At 37.9% G+C, this 19,256-nt stretch overlaps 1 pseudogene across 1 annotated transcript in view; it reads left to right on the top strand.

The window, feature by feature from the left end:
• LOC143592384 (linoleate 13S-lipoxygenase 3-1, chloroplastic-like) overlaps positions 1 to 19,256 on the top strand; it is a 29,727-nt pseudogene that overhangs the window by 6,583 nt on the left and 3,888 nt on the right. The gene's annotated exons all lie outside the window — the stretch shown is intronic.

Genomic DNA, 19,256 nt, shown 5'->3' on the forward strand with positions numbered 1-19,256 from the left:
TTATTAGTCGGATATACAATCCGGCTTAAGACCTTTAGTCTTATTACCTCGACAAACCTTTAGTTCATTTCGTATTTACTTAAAAACCTTTAGTTTAAAAGTATTGTTTATAAAACTTTAGTTTATTTAAAAAAAACCCGACGTTTCTTCTTCTTTAAGAAACGTATTCTTTTCTTTATTATTTAAGAATACACATTATACTTATTATAACAAAGAAGTATACAACACACACACACATATATATACACATTTCTTTCTTTATTTCTTTTCTCTGTTATATCAATTATTCTGGAGGTATATATTTTCGACTTAGGGCTTAAGCCTTTAATATAATATTATATTATTATTTTAGTCGGGTATTAAGCCTTACCTTTCCTCGGCTTATAATTCCCTAGATACACGAGCAGCACCTCTACGCCGCTTAGTCTTTTCAATACTTGATTTGATCGCCACTTTACTTCGGCACGCAAATCGAGACACCAACTATTCACGGCACGCACTTCGAGGTGATCGTCGGGATGCAAAAACAACACCTCCTTCGAGTTCGGAATGTCGTCGGGGAGTGGTACGAATATCGAGGTATGGCACGTTTATCGAGGAATCGGGGCACGGTTTTCGAGGTGGATCGTTGGCATGAATTTCGAGGTTTAGTGAGAGAGTAGAGAGATGATTGTAAGCTGTGTTTTGGTGTGAGTTATGAAGACCCCGGACCTTGCTATTTATAGGCAAATTTAGTGACCCATCGCGTACCGCGCCCGAACCCTGGGGACCCGTCGTGTACCACGACGTAGGTCTGATGACGCAGACAGTAGGTCTGCCACGTGTCCCCACGTGGCAGACAGTGTGCCACGTGTCGCCACGTGGCAGACGGTGTGCCACGTGTCGCCACGTGGCGGACGTCGTGCCACGTGTTGCCACGTGTCGGGACACGTGGCGACCGGTGTGCCACGTGTGGACACATGGTGAAAAGGTGTCAGACGTGTCAGGCCACGTCATCGCGGTACGCGATGACGTAGGCTCAATAGCGATCGCGTACGCTGTTGACTCTTTCTAGAAACTTTGACCAAGCCCCATCGCGTACCGCGATGGGCTTGTCTTTTGTCCCGTCGCGTACCGCGAGAGGACAAGAAATCAAATTTTTCATTTTAGCCCTTAGAGTTTGGAAGTTGGCAGAATTGATCCCTATACTTTGGTAACTTGTTATTTTTGGCCCAAAATTCCCGTTACATCCTCCCCACCTTGAAATAAATCTCGTCCTAGAGATTGCTTCATGAAAACAAGTGGGGGTATTTCTTTCTCATTTCGGACTCAAGTTCCCAAGTATACTCGGGTCCTCGTCAGGAATCCCATTTCACTTTCACAATTTTCAATGTTCGCCTTTTGAGTTTCTTAAATTTTGAATCTTCGATTTGAATTGGGCGCTCAACAAATTTTAAGTTTTCATTAATTTCAACATCTTTTAACGGCATCGCAAGAGATTCATCAGCTAAACGTTTTCGCAGATTCGAGATATGGAATACATCGTGTATCCCTTGCATTTACTCGGGTAGTCGCAATCGATATGCGACGGTACCAAATCGTTAAAGTACCTCGAAGGGTCCAACGAATCGAGGGCTTAACTTTCCTTTCTTGCCGAAGCGAACTACGCCTTTCCATGGCGAGACTTTCAAAAGAACTTTATCACCGACATTGAATTCTAACGGCTTACGACGGACATCGGCGTAACTCTTTTGGCTATCACGTGCCGTCTTAAGTCGTTCGCGGATTTGGATAACTTTGTCGGTAGTTTCTTGGACTATCTCGGGTCCGGATAATTGATTATCTCCAGTTTCAGACCAACACACGAGCTTCCTACATTTTCGACCATATAACGCCTCGAACGGTGCGGCTTGAATACTTGCATGATAACTATTGTTATATGAAAATTCCATTAGGGGTAAGTGGTCATCCCAACTTCCACCTAAGTCTATCACGCAAGCTCGGAGCATGTCTTCCAATGTTTGAATCGTCCTTTCGCTTTGCCCATCGGTTTGTGGATGATAGGCAGTGCTAAGGTTTAACTTCGTACCTAGTGCTTGTTGAAAGCTTTTCCAGAAGTGAGACGTGAAAAGACTGTCTCGATCAGAAATAATGGACAGTGTCACTCCATGTAAAGCCACAATGTTGTTAACATAGATACGAGCTAATTTGTCCAATGAGTACGACTCATTGATAGGTATGAAGTGTGCGGACTTTGTTAATCGATCCACAATCACCCAGATTGCATTATGTTGTCGAGTCATCTTAGGGAGTTTGGTAATGAAATCTATAGTAATAAACTCCCACTTCCATACGGGAAGTTCGGGTTGCTGAAGCAATCCCGAAGGCTTTTGGTGTTCAGCCTTGACTTTCAAACACGTCAAACATTTCGCCACATGCGAAGCGACATCTCTCTTTATTCCATTCCACCAATAGTTCGCTTTAAGGTTATGATACATTTTGTCGCTCCCGGGATGCATCGTATATTTAGACTTATGGGCTTCGTTTAAGATCTTCTCACGTAATCCTCCAACAATTGGTACCCAAATTCGGTTTCCCATTCTAAGAATACCATCATCACCTTTAACTAACGAGTCAATGGTGCCATTATGTTTTTCATCAGAGATTTGGTTCTTGTTGATCGCTTGAGTTTGAGCGGATTTGATTTGGTCAACGAGATCGATTTGAAGTTCTAGCCTTAACGCTCGGACTCTTTTTGGCTTTTCGTGCTCTTTACGACTTAAGGCATCAGCCACAACGTTGGCTTTACCTTCATTATAAACTATTTCGCAATCATAGTCGTTGAGAGTCTCCATCCAGCGTCGTTGGCGCATGTTGAGCTCCTTTTGATCAAAGATATGCTTTAAGCTCTTATGATCAGTGTACACGGTAAATCTAATTCCGTAGAGATAGTGCCTCCATATCTTAAGTGCAAAGATTATGGCGCCTAACTCTAGATCGTGAGTCGTGTAATTCTTCTCGTGTACTTTCAATTGACGAGAGGCGTAAGCGATTACTTTCTTTCATTGCATCAATACACATCCCAAGCCGGAATGAGATGCATCGCAAAAGACAACGAAATCTTCGATACCTTCTGGCAAGACCAGTATAGGATCTTGGGTAAGCTTTTGTTTAAGTATATCGAACGCCTCTTGTTGCTTTGTTCCCCATTCGTATTTGACGTTCTTGCGAGTTAAGGAAGTTAGAGGAACAGCGATTCGAGAAAAGTTCTCGATGAGCCTTCGATAATAGCCGGCCAATCCCAAGAAGCTTCAAGTCTCGGTTGGCGACTTTGGGATCTCCCACTTAGAGATAGCTTCAATCTTAGCGGGGTCTACTTGAATTCCGTTAACGTTGATGATGTGACCAAGAAATTGCACCTCGTGCAACCAGAACTCGCATTTCGAGAACTTGGCGTACAATTTATCGGTTCTGAGAGTTTCAAGTAATGTTCGAAGGTGATTCTCATGATCGGCCGTAGACTTAGAATAAATTAATATGTCGTCGATGAATACGATCACAAATTTATCTAAATAAGGCTTACAAATACGGTTCATCATATCCATGAACGCAGCCGGCGCATTAGTAAGTCCAAATGGCATAACGGTGAACTCATAATGGTCGTACCTTGTTCGAAACGCGGTCTTTGGAATGTCTTCGGATTGAACCTTAAGTTGGTGATAGCCGGAGCGGAGATCGATCTTGGAAAAGAAGCTAGCACCTTGGATTTGGTCAAAGAGATCGTCGATTCGAGGAAGTGGATATCGATTCTTGATGGTAACCTTGTTGAGAGCTCGGTAATCGATGCACATTCGCATGGATCCATCCTTCTTCTTGACAAAAAGTATCGGCGCTCCCCATGGCGATGAACTTGGTCATATAAATCCTTTCTCGAGAAGCTCGTCAAGTTATTTGTTCAGTTCTTTCATCTCGGTTGGTGCGAGGTGATATGGAGCTTTGGCGATCGGAGCAGTGCCGGGAATGAGATCGATTCTAAATTCCACCTCGCGGTCGGGAGGAATGCCGGGGAGTTCGTCGGGAAAGACATCGGCAAAATTGGAAACTACCGGAACGTCTTTGATTTCTTTAGGTTTAGATTCTTCGGTGACGTAGGCCATGAATGCTAAGAATTCTTGATTTAAACATTTGTTAGCCTTTATGATTGAGATTAGGCTAACTTGGCCAGCGTCTTTATCCCCTTCGATTTGTATGATACGTTTGTCAGGGGCTTGAAGTTCAACGGTCTTGCTATTGCAAAGGATACGAGCATGGTTGTCGGATAACCAATCCATACCCAATACAACATCAAAACTAGCAAGAGTCATGGGCAACAATTGAATAGGTAAAACGTAACCGGATAATAAGATTTTTCCGTTTTCTAAAGCTTCAGAGATTTTAACAATTTCACCACTATCGGTCTCGACGCTTAGATTTTTATTAAGTTTGATTAAGGATTCGTTTAATAGACTACAAAACTTATAATCTATAAAACTTAAATTGGCTCCTGAATCAAACAAGACTCTAGCGTAGGCATTTTTAACAAGGAACGTACCGGTAATGGTTTCCGGTGTGTCGGTCGCTTTCTTCGTATCAAGGACGAACACTCTTGCATTGCCCTTCTTGGGCTCACTCTTCTGACCGCTACCACCCGCACCACCAGTCGCGGGCTTGTTCTTGGGGCATTCAAAGCTAATATGTCCCATCTCCTTGCAATTGTAGCAAGTCATCTTCTTCTTCCAACAATCGGCCGTGGCGTGGCCGAGTTTGTGACATGACTCACAAGGACGGGGAGTTAGATGGCATCGACCCCTATGATATTTCTTGCAAGTTTTGCATTGTGGGATGCTGGAGTTGAATCCAGATCTTCGTTGGTCGACTCCCTTACCCTTGAAACGGGTATTTCCTTCCTTCTTCGTATCTGGCGTCGTCACGACCCTCTTATCTTCTTCTCTATTGCGGATCATTCCGCCCATTAAGTATCCAGCCAACTCCATCGCGGAGTCGGCGGTTTGAGGCAAGTGCGACCTCACCATCTCACGAATTTCTCGTGGTAGTCCCCATATATAGCGTGTAACTTTGCTGGATTTCGGGGTAACCAACTGGGGCACCAAGCGGCAGTATTCGTGGAACTTGGTATTATACTCACGAAGGTTTGTTCCGACAACTTGTGAGATAGGAACTTGGTTTGGATTTGGTCCGTTTCATGCATCGGACAGAATTTCGACAATACCAACTCCTTGAACTCGCTCCATGACATGTTGTATATAACCTCTCTTCCTCTACTCAAGATCAAAGTATTCCACCATTCTAATGCCTCGCCCCTAAACATCAGGGCAGAGTATTGAATCTTCTCTTCTTCCGTACACTTTCTAGTAATTACAATTGTCTCCATCTCTTCAAGCCACCTTACAGTCGCGATGGCTCCCTTATCGCCGTGGAATTCTTTCGGCCCATAGTACTTAAAGTCTTTGAAAGTACACTCACCAATCTTAAGCCTTTTAAATTCTTGACGAACGCCTCCAACAGCGTTTGATTCATGTACACTCTCATCTACGCGCGAGGGTCTAGAACGGGGTTTGGAAACAGATTTTCGGGAAGGATTAGCCTTGTGAGAATGTTTAGTTTTTCTAGATTGAGATCTAGCCAAGGATTCTTCCCTAACTGCGTCTTTAATCATCTTTTGGATTCGATCCATAAATTTCTCGGGAATTGGGTCTTCTTGTTCTTTTTCGGGTCCCTTTCCTTTTTCTTTTTGTTTTTCGGATTTCTTTCGGGAAACCTCAACGTTATTACTTTGTTGAGACATTTTATCTTTTTCTTTTAATTCTTTATATCTGAAATTTAACGAATGCTCTTTATTAACACACATTTATTTCAACATTTGTATATACCATACACGGTATATACAAGGATTATTACAAAACACACTTATATATATATATATATATATACATTCAAATCCGATGTATATATATTTTCTTATCCATACAACACATTACAAACGAACTACATTACACACATATTCTTCCTTTATTGAAACACGCCATCACCATCACCATCTCAGTCCTTCAAAAACTTTTTAACAACTCTCGTCAGTTTGTTACATTTGTGAAGAAGCTTCTCTCATATCTTCTTCTTCTTTTTCCCTTCCTCATCTACCTTCTTCCTCCAGTCACCAGTCTCGTGCAATGCGCAATCTAGGTGTTCTTCATATGACTGCGGAATAACGTCGGGATATCCATATTGTGGCGGTGGGTCACGGTAACCCTTTTGACGTGAGGTTCCTTTCTTCAAGGCCGATTTGGGGGGTCTTTTTCGATAGTTCACCCCGACAAGTGTGTATTCAATCCGCTTCACTCACGGCCGGTTCAGGATACGGGACGTAAGTCTGATCAGATGCAAGGTAGAGGTATGTCTTGGCGGCTTGATTTTGCTCGTGAATCTCATCAGCTTGTTCTTGAATTAAAGGAATCCATCCTTGAAATGGCGGGAAGCTTGACGAAGCTTGGTTCCTTAGCTGCTCAAGATACTGAACATACGGATCGATAGAACCGTAGCTTGGGTTGTTGGAAGGGAGTGATCCATCAATGGATGTTGATATCTCATTAGGGTTTTCGGGATGCTCTTCTTCCGGTTCGGTTTCTTCCATAGGATCCTCCTCTTCGGGATCCTCCTCTTCTTCCTCCAAAGACTCTTCCTCCTCTTCCATATACTGAGTGGCTTCGTTGATCATCGCTGGCATCTTGAAACTCTCGTAAGGCATCGTCACCCTCATTCTTGGTTTGCGAGATGATCCTTCGCCATTGTTGGGTTGTGAGTTGACTTCATGAGCGGTAGAGCTTCCAGTATGCCACCTTCGCTGGTCGGAGTGACACTGCATCCAATCAGAGGATGGGGAATTTGGTTCTTCCTTTATGGGTCGGTTTGAAAGGAAGGTGTAGGATGGGTGTGCATTTGGGAAATATCCGGTTGGGTAATACTGTGGTACTTGTGGTGGTTGGTAGGTGGGAATTTCCGAGGGGCGGTATGCTGGTATTTCCGTGGGTTGATACATAGGCATTGTCGGTGGATGATAGCTAGAGTGTCTTGATGGTTCGATTCTTGGTGGTGGTGGACTATCGGGTAATTTAATTGGGCATTGCTCAGTCCCGGGGAAGTATATTGGTTTAGGACGTTTAATGTATTGGTCTCGGCTAAAGAAGGCCTCAAAGTAATCTTCATCCATAACGTCTTTTGGGAACTTGTAGTATTTCCTTGCTTTTCTTGCTTCATTATCATAATACTTCATTAATTTCTCATAACACATCTTTGGGTGGTTTAGAATGTAGAGAGGGAAAGAAAAGGTTACCAGCCAATCTTATCCCTATTCAAATAAACAAGTAAGATAATTTTCCTATGCTTGGATCGAATCTTGGGTATTGTTTTATGATACCCAATTCGCTAAGATCGATGGCTCCGATACCAACCTGTCACACCCCCATCTTAGGCATAGGCGTGTGACTCGATAGTTGGTACCACATTTGTATATAATTCAGAGTTACGATTGTTAGCGGAAGACTTTATAAAATATAAGGATTAAAGTTGTAAAATATTTACAATACAAAAGATGGAATGAAAGTTCCATTTATGTTTACTTGTTTTATGTTTACAAAACCACCTTTTAATTCATAATTAAGTTTGACAAAAATTATCCGAGCCATCGGATTCTTGAGCCTTCGTCCTTTAAGATCTAATCTTTATTACCTTCAAAATGTTATAAAAATACGTCAGCAATGAATGCTGGTGAATATGCTGATGCGAAAACATTTTCTTTTACTTTATTACCCCTCGAGGGTTACGCATGCCTCGGCCCATCTTGGCTTAGGAATAACAAAGTTAAAACAATATCATTATAAACTCGAGCCTCTACCTAGGTCACCCCAGCAAGACACCGCAGCGTCTCGACGTACTTAGGTACCATAAATATACACAAGGTCATTCTCACTCGAACATACTTTGGTTCGGCCCATCGTGGCTGGAGGTCGTGACCAGGCATGGTGCGATGTGCCCACCGCATTTTACCATATATGTAAATATCCAGACAAACGTATACTACAGCCTGAGGGCTAGGCTTTTACTCTTATTGATAATGTTTTTAGAGACACTTAGTCTCATGTAAAGTTTTACACATAACACGTTTATTTATTTGAAAACAAGTTTGTAAAAGTAGGGCGTATTCACCTTTGATCGGGATCGGTTTCCAACACCGTCCTTGCGTACTCTTATTTGCTACCTCGCACCTATAGTACGAGTATAACTTTTATTAGTCGGATATACAATCCGGCTTAAGAACTTTAGTCTTATTACCTCGACGAACCTTTAGTTCATTTCTTAGTTACTTAAAAACCTTTTGTTTAAAAGTATTGTTTATAAACCTTTAGTTTATTTATAAAAAAAAACCCGACGTTTCTTATTCTTTAAGAAACGTATTCTTTTCTTTATTATTTAAGAATACACATTATACTTAAATAATAATAATTATAACAAAGAAGTATACAACACACACACACATATATATACACATTTCTTTCTTTATTTCTTTTCTCTGTTATATCAATTATTCTGGAGGTATATATTTTCGACTTAGGGCTTAAGCCTTTAATATAATATTATATTATTATTTTAGTCGGGTATTAAGCCTTACCTTTCCTCGGCTTATAATTCCCTAGATACACGAGCAGCACTTTTACGCCGCTTAGTCTTTTCAATACTTGATTTGATCGTCACTTTACTTCAGCACGCAAATCGAGACACCAACTCTTCATGGCACACACTTCGAGGTGATCGTCGGGATGCAAAAACAACACCTCCTTCGAGTTCGGAATGTCGTCGGGGAGTGATACGAATATCGAGGTATGGCACGTTTATCGAGGAATCAGGACACGGTTTTCGAGGTGGATCGTTGGCACGAATTTCGAGGTTTAGTGAGAGAGTAGAGAGATGATTGTAAGCTGTGTTTTGGTGTGAGTTATGAAGACCCCGGACCTTGCTATTTATAGGCAAATTTTGTGACCCATCGCGTACCGCGCCCGGACCCTGGGGACCCGTCGCGTACCGCAACGTTGGTCTGATGATGCAGACAGTAGGTCTGCCACGTGTCGCCACGTGGTAGAAGGTGTGCCACGTGTTTACACGTGGCGGACGTCGTGCCATGTGTTGCCACGTGTCGGGACACGTGGAGACCGGTGTGCCATGTGTGGACACGTGGTGAAAAGGTGTCAGACGTGTCAGGCCACGTCATCGCGGTACGCGATGACATAGGCTCAACAGCGATCGCGTACGCTGTTGACTCTTTCTAGAAACTTTGACCAAGCCCCATCGCATGGCTTGTCTTTTGTCCCGTCGCGTACCGCCATAGGACAAGAAATCAGATTTTTCATTTTAGCCCTTGGAGTTTGGAAGTTGGCAGAATTGATCCCTATACTTTGGTAACTTGTCATTTTTTGCCCAAATTCACGTGATGTTACAACGTATTTTACATCTTTGTGATGCACTTTCCAATATCAATTTACTGCTAAAGCGAGTAAAAGTCGAACGGTTTTGATTTACGCCACTGGTGCGAACACCTCTTCAAAATCGATTTCGCATATTTGGAAATACCTTTTAGCTACGAGTCAGGCCTTGTACTTGGTTATCTTCCCAACGTCATCTTCTTTGATTTTATAGACCCACTTTAAACCTATCCGGTTTACTTTGGGTGGTGCTTCAACTAACCGCCATGTCTTGTTTCTTTCAATGGACTCGATCTCCGCTTTGATGTCCTTTCTCCAATTTTTTTCATTATTCGCTTCTCAAAAATTTATAGGTTCGTTATCAAATGATAATAGAAGATTAACCTCATCGGTTTTCGGGTCTTGCTCGGCGGGTGTCGGTATACCTTCAACAATAAAGTCTCTAAATTTCTTGGACAAAACCGTTTGTTTAGTTGTTCGACGCGGCTAGGTAACTTGTAATGGTTCATCGTTTAGGCTAGTATCGGGCTTAATTAGTTGGAGTTACGGGTGGATTTCCATCTTCTGAACTCGACGACTCACTTCTCTTTCATATCTGATCTAGCTCATTGGTTATGTTGGGCTCTTCGGTATCGTCTCAGTCTACGGATTCGGGGTTGAACGTGTAACCTGCTCCGGTTCGGGTTCAATATCGTACCCGACAATAAACTCGGTCTATTCCGGACCCTTTTTACCCTTTTGTTTATCAAGATCCGCACACAAGAACCTTTTACACTTGTCAAACTTAACATCCCTCGTAATGTCTACTCGCATTTTGATCGGATCAAACATACGGTAGGCTTTTGTTCTGGGTTGAGTACCTAAGTGAATCATCATAATGCTTTGGTCATCGAATTTCTTTTGACCAGCACTAAGGACATTTACATACTCCGTGCATCCGAACACTTTAACATGTGAAATATTCGGTTTTCTTCCTCTAAAACGCTCATACGGAGTCGAATTCTCAAGGGTTTTGTTGGTGACCGGTTTATAAAATAAACTGAGTAATGAACCGCTTCTCCCTATAGATCTTGTGGTAGACACATTGTCTTTAACAAACTCCGAGTCTTACCGAGTATTGTTTTGTTTCTTCTTTCAATGACTCTGTTTTGATGTGGGGCTTATGGGGTCGTAAACTGATGTGCCACACATATACATGAAAAATAATCTTCCAACACATGGGATGTAAACTCACCCCCATTGTTGGTTCATATAATTTTGAGTTTCTTGTCGGTTTCCTTTTATACCTTCTTCACGAAATCAATGAGTAACCCCGCCACTTGGTCTTTCGTCTTTATCATGAAAACCCACATATAGCGGGTGTAATAGTCAACGATAAGTAAAAAGTATTGATTTCCACTATGTGTCTCGGGAGTGATTGCGCCACAAACATCTGCAAAAACAGGCTCGAGCGGTATCTTTTCATAGTAGTGGGATTCTTTCAGGATATCCAATCTTGTTTATTTACCTAGCATACATGCATCACAAATTTTCATTGGGTGTTCGATTCTTGGCACTCCATTCGCAAGTTTCGAGAGACCCCAAAGGGCATTGGAATTAAAATGCCCCAATCGAGCATGCCATATCTATAAGAAACAACCTTTAAAATAATTTTATAAACTTGTTTAAAAGAACGCGGTACCTATATTAGATGTCTTCCATCTTGTTCGAATATCCATAAGATAACCGTCTTGGAATCCGATCTTACATCTTCCTTCGTCTGATTTCCCGAGACGTGTAATATTATTTTTGAAAGATGGAATAAAATAAAAATCACTCAAGGCTCGTTATTATCCCCTTTGACCTTCTACTATTATCGTGGCCCAACCTTTGAACTCAACACACGAACCGTCACTGAAACATACTTTCCCAGTCATGTTGCGATAAATGTTGAACAACCAATATGAACATCCCATCATGTGATTACCCCCCCCCCCCCCGGTTATCAAGAATCCACGTGTTTTGTCACATGGGGTTGAAGCATATAACTTCGAATCAACCCAGTATTCTTTTAGAACAATGACATCTTCCTTACTATGAGTTACCGTCATCATGTGTAAAACCGACCTGTCATACCCCAACCTACAATAGAACATGTCGGGGCGCGACAATATTTGTATCATAGCTCAAAGACACTAACAATACAAAGTGTCAATTTCTAAATTTATTCATTCATAATTAATATACACAAAGTGGTCAAATTAAAAGGAAATTACAACAAGTGTTCTATCTTTATTAATTATCCTATAGTCCAATCTAAGTTCTCCACTTCATATCATCTGAAATAACAACCTACAATTTGCGTAAAAATAAATTGTCAATGACACATGTTGAGCGAGTAATTCACGGTTTGGTGTAATAATAAAAATAATATTCAGAAATACAACAACTCCTTGCGATATGTAAATTACATCAATTAACATAAGCAACTAGATATGTCTTTTCAACATCACATTAGATTCGGACATATTTACTCAGATAAGTTCAAACAAATAAACAAAATGTATCTTTTCGATCATGACACTAGGTTCGGTCAAGTCTACTCGGACTGCGTATGATCATACTATGAGATTGAGATATCAACCAACCATAATGTTGTAAACACAAAATCATATACCTCTGTCCCATTATAAGTGTCCACATTTCCTTTTTTATTTGTCTCATTACAAGTGTCTACTTTCAAAATTTATTAGCCAATTTCCAAGTTTACCCTTAAACACACACAACTAACATTAATAAACAATATTGATGGACCCACTTTTCAAGGACATTATTGTCATTTGGTAAAAAAAAAAAAGAGCAATCATTTAATCCACCTTAAACTTTGGGTTTTTCAAACTGGACACTTATAATGGGACGGAGGGAGTAGCATTTAACAATTAATCGAGTCATATCACAACCACACAATTAATGGAATCATATTTTGAGAAACTATATACTAGAAAATAGCTTAGTACGCATAGTGCCCCCCTCCTCCCCAAAATAAAAATCGGAAAAAGGGTATGTGATTACTCACAAATAAAGGTGGTAACGAGAAACCGGGTAAAGCAGTCTAGTTATTTCACGAGTAGTCTTGACGATAAGTCCAAATTATAAAGGTACAACTAAATAAATAAATAAATTGATCATAAAAATAAACACGACTCAATAACAAGGGTTTATAACGGAATTGGGATGGATAAGACAATAACTAAATTTTATTTTAAGTTTATGAAAGTTGAATTAAGGTGCAAACGATTTGAGTATTATTACCAATTTCACCAATTTCATTTAGAAATTTAAAACAAAAATATTGTTAATTCAATATTACATAAGTATTGTTTAGTTATATATATATACACACACATATATATATATAGGGATGGGTTATTGTATAATAATGGTTTATCGTACATTATATACACAACACTCCTGAACATCGATTTCAATTTCACGCGGTGGCAAATTTGTAATTAAACCTAAAACCTATTTTCACGATCTTCATCGATTACAAACTAATTCATCATACATATATAAATCTGCATATCAAATCAATTGAAAGAACAAATGTCGAAAGTAATACGGTCGGCAACGTGAGAACTCTAAAATTCAATATGATATGTAAAATTGCTCAATTATGTCTTCCAAAAAATCAGTTGGTCAATTACGTATTCAAAAATTAACAAAATTCTTGAAACATATTGTGAGAAACAATCAAGCACAAAATTCTGACCAAAAACAAATTACATACATTAAACGTTCAAAAAAAATATCTAAAAACGTTAATAGCAATTTTCTAACCAAAATGGACACACTTATAATCTAAGATGTTCAGAACAATACATAAAACTAAGAAGTTCAAAACAAAAACTAAGAGGTTCAAAACAAAAACTAAGAAGTTAAAAAAAATTAAGAAGTACATAACCAAAATTTAAGAGCTTCAGTTCAAAAAATTAAACACCTAGAAACAAAAAACATTAAAAACGTTTGAACAAACCTTTAAACGTTCAGAACACAAATCTATGAAGTTCAATACAAAATTAAAACCAAGAAGTTCAAAACAATAACTAAGAGTTCATAACAAAAATTAAAGAAATTCAGTTCAAAAAATTAAACAGCCAGAAACAAAAAATTTTAAAGCACTTGACCAAACCTTTAAACGTTCAGAAGCTCAGATCTGAAAATAAACTTTATATAACATGAAATTGAGCACTGAAATCATTTCGTATAACCTCGTAACCATCAAAAATCATCAATCGACCATCAATGTGATCCTCGATTCCGTCATATGATTAAATATTGAACGTATTTAATTTTTTATCAATTAAAAAACAATTCCAAAATTTCAATTCAATTGAAGTGGTGTCTGCAAATGGCGTCGGTGAATATGGTTGAAACGGCGTAACGGTTAATTAGGATGGGAATGAATTGACATGATTCACAAATTTTTCATCGCGTGTTTTTTGAAATCAAGGGTTAAGGGTGTCGAGTACGTAATGTACGATAAGTGATTATTGTATTAATGTACGATAAGAGATTATTGTATTGGATCATATATATATATATATATATATATATATAGGGTGATGTTAGAGTAAGAAGTAAAGTGTATCTAAGAAATGATCTGGTGTGTTGGATTGTATGATCTAATGGTTAGATTCGTTGTATTGTTTTTTCGAAGTGTGTTTTATTTTTATACTTGTTTTATAACGTTCTAGGGGCATAATCGTCCAGTGTGTTATATTATATATGGAAATGTTATCAATCTATAATTATCATATTTTAATCCAAATTTAAAACACAACACCAAGAACATCTCAAGATATATTATAGTGTGTTTTAAATCAAAATATTCAAAATTTAAAAACAACACACCAAAGTTTAATTCAAATTTAAAACACAACACCAAGAACACTAAGAACTAAAACACACTAGCTTAAACATCATAACCAACATTAATGAGCAAAAATACTTTGTGCTTGATTCAAACATGTTCCCAGTAACCAATATTCATGAACAAAAGCACACTTATAAATAACCGAGAAATCCACAACACCAAGAACTTCCATGAACAATATCATGCACCAAAACACAACAGTATTAACCCAACACAAGTCACCCATAAACCGATAAACAATACAAAACTCAACAAATATTCATTCAAGACCAAGATAACTATAGAAGGTTTACCAATAATTATGCTCAAGAACATATAATAAATAAGAATTCAAATCAAGAAACAAAGTTTGGATGCGCAGTTGTTGAACCCCGAATGCAAAACTGTTGGTTTCTTATTTATTTCATGCTTTTCTTTTTGCGATGAACCATAAAAAAACAAAATAAATATATAAAAACCTCTTGTTGCCTCCTTTATTGCGTCTGAATCCAAGTATGGATGAGATTTTTTTCCCAAATACATGTACCCGTACATGTTCAGTACCCGTGCTTGTACCCGTACCTATACCCATACGTGTCCATTGGGTACAAGTATGGGTACCCAAATTTACTGATTATAGGTACTTTCGGGTACATGTACGAGTAAAAGTACGGGTATTACGGGTACTGGTACCCGTTTAAAATATGTAAAAGCTTTTATTAGGTTTTAAACATTCATGACTTAACTCTAAAGCAGAATTTTCAAAACATAATATATATTCGTTGAATAAGTTCATTCTCAATCTATATGTGTATATTCATATAATATGTATTCATATATTTTTATTTATGTATGTGTAATTGTGTATATCAGTAAATAATATGTATTAACTTTATCTCTTATTTTTCTATAGAAATTGATAAAGCAATAAACAAAGAAAAGGGAATGGATTTTATATTATGAATGATTTGTTTCATTTTTAGTTTTGGTATTATGTTTTGGTTGCGATATTACGGTTCTTGTTGTGGTATTACGGTTTTGGTATTAGAGAAAATTGATTGTCGGTACCGTACCGTTACAGATATCTAGTTTAGTGGAGATTTTTTTATAAAAAAAAAGAATAAAGGGATACCAAAGCGAGTACCGTACCAAAAGTACACGTACCATATAATTCGGGTACGCGCATGGGTACCAAGATTTACTGATTTAATAGGTATGGATACTTTCGGGTACAGGTACATGTACGGTCCTGATCACACATCCCTAAATCCAAGCACCATAAAAACAAGATGAATAATATATTGTTTAATTTTTTATAATTGTTTCAAAAATAAAACCTTATCACACTGAGCGATCAGATAGCAACAAAAAATAGGGATGCCAAATTAATTCAGATTTCAATTTCATAATTATAATATTTAATTGTTGACCATCTTACCCCTATATGTCTTATTACATCCAACTGTGTATATTTCTTCATACACTTCTTAGAAAATATTGACTTTTTATTCTACCCATACTCTATATATATATATATATATATATATATATATATATTTATGAAAAAATTATTTAAGAGATTGGTTCGTCTAGATGAGTAAAACTATTTAGTTTATTTATTTATTGATTTATATAAAAAGATAATATATATGTTAGGTTAAAATGAGAAATATATATTTATAAATGTAAAGTTAGATGGTAATATATGTATAAGTACACACACATATAAGGAAAATCTTAAGCGATAAATTCTTTTAAGAGGATAATGGTGTTCAGTCCATTAAACAAATGAAATCATTATTAGGTTTTTGTTTAAAATACAATATTTAATTAAAAACCATTGAAGACAATAAAAATAAAGAAAAACAACCAAAACCGGCACTGGGGACTCAACCCTGCACCTCAGGTCGGTTATAGCTTTACAAAACATGTACCAGCCATCTGAGCTAGTGACCAACCCAGTTATGGAATGAAAAAAAATATATAAATACAGAGATCAAGTTTATCCCCAAATCAAACATAAACCCGACCTAAGTTCAATCCAGACCCAATTGATCTATAACTGTCCTCTGTCAATTTAGATTGATATAGGGCTCTCGTTCTCCAACTAGCTCATACCTAAAAACAAAAATCTCTTACTTGATTTCATTACGAATTGAGTGAGATTGGAAGACTAGGGTTCAACGCAAGAACACAAGATCGAAAAACGATATTACGTTGCTCCTTTGATGCAATAATTGGCTTAGGGCTTAACTTCGGAACTGTTAGAGGATAGTGTGTGCTTGTTTAATTGTATTATGAACGAGTATATATAGGGTTTTGGGGTCGGTTGGGTTCGCGGTTTGTTATAGAGAATTGATTGGTGTACAGTAGTTGACAATTACCCATAATTACCTAAGTTTTGATCTCGTGGTGGACAAGAAACATGTAAACGAATCAAATCCTGACAATTACGGCTTCATTGATGCCAAAATAATGAGGGGGTGGTGTCGTTGGTGGGAGAGGAGGGAGAAAGAAACAAAGTTTTTAAATAAATTGAAATTTAGTCCCTAGGCTTTGGTTGGTAAAACAAATTAGGATAGAACATGGTTATGGGTGAATTTTTCACATTATTGATAGTTATAACATTTTATAAAATAAACGAAACTAATCAAGGAAACGCGCAATGAAATAAATGGTCACGAACTAAGTAAAGTAATACTTATTGATTTGATAAGATAAAATAAAAATAAACTGCCTGGGTTTTCGGGTCCAAATATTACACGGTCCGTCATCTTGATCGAGGTTACTTTGATCGTTCTTCCCCATCTTTCGATTTGGGATTGGCGTGGCAAAGTGTCCTAGTTCATCACACCGATAGCAAATGATCTTTAACCGATCCATTTTCTATTGTGGGTCTTTCTTTCCGATCCACAACCTAACATTTTCCCTTGTTCTTTTAACTTAATTCAGTTCCCATCTTGTCCTACCCATGACCTCTTTATCGATTGATTTTAGCTTTCCATTCTTCATATATATATATATATATATATATATATATATATATGAAGAATGGAAAGCTAAAATCTATATATATATATATATATATATATATATATATATATATATTGAGTTGTTCTTGCTTATCGACCACAAATTTGTCTTTATCTCCATATCGTTCCTCAAACGCTTTTAGACATCCGACGGCTTCACGGAACGCCATGTTGTTTATATCGGAAAATTGTTCAATGGTAGCAACAATCTCTATATACCTCTTTCTCGGAACGGACTTCAAAAGCTTTCTCACAAGGGTCTTTACTCAAACAGTACTCCAAGATTGATTGCTTTGGAAGCTATTTGGCTTATCTTGGTCGAGAAATCATCAATCATGTCCATTTCTTTCATCATAAGTACATCGAACTCCTGTTGAAGAGACTCGATATGTGCTTCTCTAGCCATATCAACCACAACGAAACAAGTCTTATGTGCACCCCATATCTCTTTAGCGGTGGAATGGTGAGGCACTTGTAGCACCAAAGCCTCCTGCATGGCTTGATTGAGATACGCAATCGCCAACCCATCTATCTTGGGTCAACCGCTGCTTCCATTTTTTTGGTTCGATAGCCTCCAACAATCCTTGAACCTTGAAGATGGCTTTGATTTTCACTGTCCAAATCATATAATTGGTGGATGTGAGAATCGGGAACTGAATCGATATGAAAATCGCTTCATTGGGGAAAACCAACTTGATTACTTGACCCCATCTCACATCTTTCAATCAAGATTTGATTGCTTATGTGTGTCGACTGGTTTTAATTAGGAAACCTTTAGTGATGACGAGGATGATCAATTAAGCACAAATCATCTTTCTGGTGCTGCTCCTGACCTTCGATGCGTCTTCGGGACCGTCGCAAGACTTGTGATCTAAGGTGGCCGCCTTCCTTGTCGGACCTGCTTTGATTGATGATCCTTGCTTCACCGTGGTGTTGATAAATTGTTAGGCTCTGATGCCGATTAAAAGACAATCGTATTTCAAATCTAAACCTCGATTGTGTTATTGATTGGGATAAAAAAAACTTGATTACAAATAACCCCTATTTGTAACAATACAATTACTTGTTAGACAATAATAGAAGAAAACTAACTCAAAAAACCTTTAAGTTTGTAAGTACGACAATTAGGTATCCGGACTTACTTAAGATTACACTAACATCCATGCCTTTTAAAACTTATAAATTAATATATTTTCCTAAGTCATGCTTAAAGAGCATTATACATTATGTTTTAAAAAAACTTCTATTTTAGTTTTTTTTTTCTTTTTTCTTAACAACTTTTTGAACAATAACTAATTAATGATAACATATAAATTTGTATAAATTCCGGTACAAGAAAACATGGGCTTTCACCAACAGATAAAATGCCATTAAAAAGTACCTTTGAAAAATCACTGACAGAATTCCTCAAAATCTTTATTACTTAAATTGTACCGTTTATTTTTTAATTACACTCCTCATTTAAAAACACGACTTAGTACATATTGATTTGTATTCTGGGATATTCAGCTAGATGGGCATTCGTTTTTTAAAACAAGAAGCAAATTTTATTTATTTTTGAACTGTGAACTTTTATAAACATAGGCCGAAGCCACAACCAATCTCCACGACTTGGAGGAAGGCAAGAACAAACAAAAACGACTACATCAAAAAGAATTTACATTAATTGAACCAACTTATCGCCTTGCAACTTGATCTATACTTGTACCAAAGAAAGCTAGAGGACCTAATGTCACAAAATAATGCCATCCACCTTCGCCTCTTTACCTTTGAAAAACTTCTCATAACGGGTCTTCCATATGCACCAACAAGCTATAATAA

This window comes from Bidens hawaiensis, unplaced genomic scaffold (assembly GCF_021521415.1).
Source record: "Bidens hawaiensis isolate Kalapana, Puna unplaced genomic scaffold, B.hawaiensis_p1.1 tig00040722_1, whole genome shotgun sequence".
NCBI classification, from domain to species: Eukaryota; Viridiplantae; Streptophyta; class Magnoliopsida; order Asterales; family Asteraceae; genus Bidens; species Bidens hawaiensis.